Here is a 5,377-nt window from a genome sequence, read left to right on the forward strand (position 1 = left end):
GGGGGCATTTAAAAATCAAATTATGTTTTACTTTGAAATATGACAAGTCATTTGTAAAATTTTATAGCTCCAAGAATTTTTTTTTCACATTGTCCTGGATGCAAGAAAAAAAAGACAAATCTCCAAGAACTTTAATGACACCAGTCCATCTGTGTTAGACATAGAGTACACAGAAACTCCTTTCAAATCTTAACAAATGAAAGATAATATTAGCCTTTGTAACATATTTGCATGAGTTTTCTAAAAGAACTATATCCTTGTATCTACATGTATTTCTCTAGGGACTAAGAATTTTTTACTCAGACACCAGGTACTATTACCTATAGGGGCAATATCATTAAGGGGATTTGTTCTGTGAAGTTTGTATTCAATCAAAGAGCCACATGTGGGGCTTCGAGGCCGCAGGTTCCCCACCCCTGAAATATTTTTTTTTATATTTATAGAGGAAAACAGTATTCCTTACCTAACTATAGGGTGGCTTAACGGATCTCCTCTGAGGTTAATCATTTTCAATAGGGCAACAGGAAGCATCTGTGTATCACACCACAAAGTTGCTGGCAAAATAGGATGGTCAATTCTTTCCCATTTGAAACAGAAACTTCTGTTGAATTGCAAAATCACTTAGTTGCTCAAGGTTTTTAAAGTTTTAAAAATCAATATACGTATTTTTTTTTAAAGAGCAAGCTGTCAAGTCAAGAAGCATTTATTAAATACCTACCATGGGCCAGGAATTGTGCTAAGAACTGAGGATCCAAAGAAAAGTTAAAAAATAAAATAAGATAAATAAAAAAGCCAGTTCCTGCCTTCATGGAGCTTACAGACATCCAAACAACTATACACAAATGATATATAAAGGATAGATTGGGAATATTCTCAGAGACAAGGCACTAACATTAAGAAGGACAAGGAAAGGTTTCTTGCAGAAGATGGGATTTTAGCTGACACTTGAAGGGAGCCAGGAGACAGAGGTGAAGAAGTATACAATTCCTGGGATGGGGGATAGTCGGTGAAAATAGAGATGGATGTCTTGTGCAGGAAACGGCATGGAGGCAAGCAGCACTAGCTTCTACGGTACAATTAGTCAGATTAATCATTGGGAATACTCTGAGAAGACTGAAATATCTTGTGTATATCATTTTGTTTAGTTCTTTCCATGTGGTAATCTCTTTTTTCCTATGATTTGATCAAAACTGGTGCGGCCGTAAAAGCTTTTGGGTACTAGTGCTCTAATGTCATTCATAATGTCAGCAAAATTCAGGGAATAATATTTGTCAAGTAACAGCTACCAGCTAAGGTTACCAGGACTAACAAATACTCTAGTTCATCATGTCCAACATATTAGGAAAAGGGAATACTTGAAGGTATCACTATCAAATATAATTCAGAGTTCCTGTGAACCAGACTATCTGAAAAACAAAACAAAACAAAACAAAATACTTTTCTATCCACAATAGACACTATGCATGCCTTCTTACTCGAGGAAATTATTTTATATTCCCAGACCTGTTAAGACTGCTCCTTCCTCTTCTTACATAAACCTTTGGATCTATAGGTTTCTAATATTACATTCTGACCATTAAATACATATCAGTACAAACACATATCTGAGTTATCTTTAGCAACATGACTCACAACAGAAATATACAAAATAAAGAGTGCAATGTTTAACTGCTACTCTTGAATGTTTTAATTGGAATATTATACTCAAGGGTTATTGCAATAATCAGAATTTTGCAGATATGCTTCTAATCAGCCTGGTCTTCTTTAGAGAGGATCATAAACAGAAAATTTATGTTCATTTTCTCAGAGCAACTTTCATTTAAATCTAATTAAAAGCCATCTCTTAATTAAGCAACAGTAGTCATAAAGAGATTGCACTTACGTATTTTCACATAAAATATGCTGTGTTCACCACAAATATATGCTATACAATTTCAACTGGGCCCTCACTGCTATATAACAATTCTTTCATTCACTTCTTATTGACTGTATCACATTCCCAGAAGTTCATAGGCTCATGGGATTTAAGAGGTGGAGGGGAATTTAGAGATCATTTGTAAAATGAAGTGGTTGAGCTTCAGAACCTAAGATCCCTTTGAGTTCTAAATATCAAGAGATTTGAGTTTGGGTTCAGTCCTATCCCCTCAGTTTGTAGAAGAAAAAACACACCCGGAGGGTTAAGGAATTTTCCCAAGATTGCATAGGAAAGTGATGAAGCAGAGCAAAGATTCAAACTTGGATCTTCTACTCTACATCCAAAACTCTTTCTGCTATATTATGCTATACATCTATTCTTTGGAACTCTCCCCACCTACCATCAGCAGATGACTTTTCCTACTTGACTGAGAACAAAGCCAACCTCTGTCAATCCCCTTAACTTTCTACCTCTAAATTTCTCAAAATCCTCATCCATTTTCTTCCCTTCAGTTTCAGAAAAAGAGGTATCCTTGTTAATGAGGTTAATTTTGTCACCTATTTCTTCGAGTATCTTCTAACACTGCTCCATCGAACCTCCCTTTTTTGTTTCTCTACATGCTATCATTCTGTGTAGAAACATATTCAGATCTCCCCAGTCCTAAAAGCATCCCTTAATCTCACTACCATCCTCTCTTTCTTGTACTTGGTCACCACATTTCTAGAAGAGAAGATGATCCTCACTTCATTTCCCTGATAGTCAATCATTCCTCAACTAACAGCAATCTGATCCCCATCATTCGGATCAAATAGCTCTCTCTAAGGTCGCTAATGACTACATTATCACCATATCTAGAGGTCATCCTTCTTGACCTCTCTGCAGTATTTAATAGTACAGATCACCCTCTTGATACCCTTTCTTTTTCTTTACAATCTCAAGGTTCTCTTTAATTCTCTAAGACTGGTCCTGCTGTGTTTCATACATAGGCTCATCTTCCTCTCGATTCTTTCACAAAGATGTTACTTTAGGTTTTGTCAATTATCACTTCTGTATCTCCACTTTCAACTAACCTACCACACTCTGGTTGTGGGTTTCTAATTGTTTTCTGGATATTTGCACCTGAATGTTCCTCTAGCATCTCAAACTCAATGTCTAAAACTGAACACACTTTCCTCTAGTTTCTTTCTTTCATCATCCTTATAGCTATTGAGGTGCTTAAATTATCTTTGATTCTTTCCTCTTCCTCTGCTCCCACACCCAATCAGTTGTCAAGTCCTGTCAATTCTAACTCAACACCTCTCATGTTCAGTTTCTTTTCTCCAATCACACTTCTACCATGTTCTAATTGAGCCTCCAATCACTACTTACCTGGACTACTATACAAGCATCTTAAGTGACCTCTTTGCCTTCAATTTCTTTCATTTTTCAATTCAGTCTCCACACTGCTTACAAAATAATTTTCCTAAGGCCAAAGTCTGATCATGTCACTCCCCTGTACAAAGCACCCTTCAGTGGCTGCCTATTGTCTCTAAGATAAAATTCAAACTTATTGGCAAGGCATGTAAGGCCCCCCATAAGCAGACTCCAACTAACTTTCACAGGTTTATTTCAAATTACTTCCCTTTACCCATTCTGTTGAGGTTTTGGGATTCAGGAGTGCTCAAGATCCCAAAATGCCAACATGCTGGGTCCTGCCAAATGAATTTGACCCAAGCCTTCTTACAGCCAAAGAAAAACAAAGTTTATTAAAGATTCACCATATTGGGCAGACTCTAAAGAGTTTGTGATGCTTGTGGGCCACATTGAATCTGAAGGAGACTGAAATCAAGCACCTTCACGGAGGCAAGATGGATCTTATACAGAGACTGTGGGAGGGATCTAGGGGTGTTTCTGGGGTGATGGGAGGAGGGGTTTAGGGAAGGCCTTGAGGAGGAGTCTAAGGGGGATCTTGATAGGACAGGGGTAACTAGAGGTCAGACTGCAGGAATGGGAGTAAGGGTAGGAAATAACTGAAGGCTACCTGGAGATGACAGACAATGGAGTGCTAGGCTAGATCAAGAGTTAACAGAGATTTGGGCCTACCTATAATGAAAGGGTTATGGCCTCAGGTAAATGCCTTATCAATTCAAGGAGAGGTCAAGGGGGCTCTCAGAGCCTAGACCCCATAATTTTCAGCTGAACCAGACTAGCAACTGTTCCCCAAACTTGATGTTCTATCTCCTATCTCTGGGGAATATGTTGACCCCACTTCCTGGAACATATCTTCTCCTCATCTTTCCTTTCAAGGCTCAGTTCAAGTGCTACCTGTTCTGCATACCCTTCCCTGATGCTCTAAACCAGGGCTGTTCAACCTTAGTTTTTTGTTGAAACAATATATTTTGATTTGCCATTTTAGTGAGAGCTCTGTGGTGGCTCAGCTTCATTTATTAAAGTATTTATGTAAATTTCTATGCTGGTAGGCTGGCCGTATAAATTGCACTCCGGACTGCAGTTTTGGCCGGTCCTGCTCTGAGCTAAAGGGAATTCCTCCTCAAATATAATCAGAGCACATGTATTTAATGCTTGAAAGTGTGCAAACTGGTGGAAGGGCCGCTATCTCTTCGCCGGCACCATGCCTGCCCTCACCCCCATCGTGATGCTTAAAATCATCAAGAAGAGGACCAAGAAGTTCATCCGGCACCAGTCCAACAGATACGTCAAGATCAAGAGAAACTGGCGTAAACCAAGGGGCATTGACAACAGGGTGCGAAGATGATTCAAGGGCCAGATCTTGATGCCCAATATTGATTATGGAAGCAATAAGAAGACAAAACAGAGGCTACCAAGTGGATTCAGGAAGTTTTTGGTGCACAACATCAAAGAGCTCAAGGTCCTCCTGATGTGTAACAAATTTTACTGTGCTGAGATTGCTCACAACGTCTCCTCTAAGAATCAGAAAGTTATTGCTGAGAGAGCAGTTCAGCTAGCCATAAGATCACCAATCCAAATGCTAGACTGAGGAGTGAAGAAAATGAGTAGAAAGCTTTGCACATTTTTATTTGTGTTAAATAAATCCTCGAAATACTAAAAAAGAAAGAAATAAAGTGGGCAAAGTGCTTTACAAACATTGTCTTATTTGTTCCTCACAACCACTCTGTGGGGTAGGTGTCATCATGACACAGGAGAGGAGGCTGAGACTGGGAGAGATTAAGTAACTTGCCCTGGGTTCACATATCTCAAAAATGTCTAAGAAAGGATTCAACATGCGATCTCTCTTATTCCAAGGCCAGTGCTCTACCCACTATGCCATACTTGCTCTTTTGTTAATATTCCTTGAGTATTTCACCTGTCTCTCTCATTTGCCTCCATAATTCCCCACCTTCTATTTATCTGTGCACATTTTGTGTCAGCCCCAGAAGATAAATTCCTTAAGGAAAACACTGTCATTTTTATCTTTGTATTCTCAGTGTTTAACAGTTTGTC

At 38.8% G+C, this 5,377-nt stretch overlaps 1 pseudogene; it reads left to right on the top strand.

Moving 5' to 3' along the window:
• Positions 1-4,526: 4,526 nt before the first annotated feature.
• LOC118848599 lies at positions 4,527-4,933 on the top strand (annotated as a pseudogene).
• The last annotated feature ends 444 nt before the right edge of the window (positions 4,934-5,377 follow it).

The sequence above is a fragment of the Trichosurus vulpecula genome, chromosome 4 (assembly GCF_011100635.1).
Source record: "Trichosurus vulpecula isolate mTriVul1 chromosome 4, mTriVul1.pri, whole genome shotgun sequence".
In the NCBI taxonomy this organism is placed as follows: domain Eukaryota; kingdom Metazoa; phylum Chordata; class Mammalia; order Diprotodontia; family Phalangeridae; genus Trichosurus; species Trichosurus vulpecula.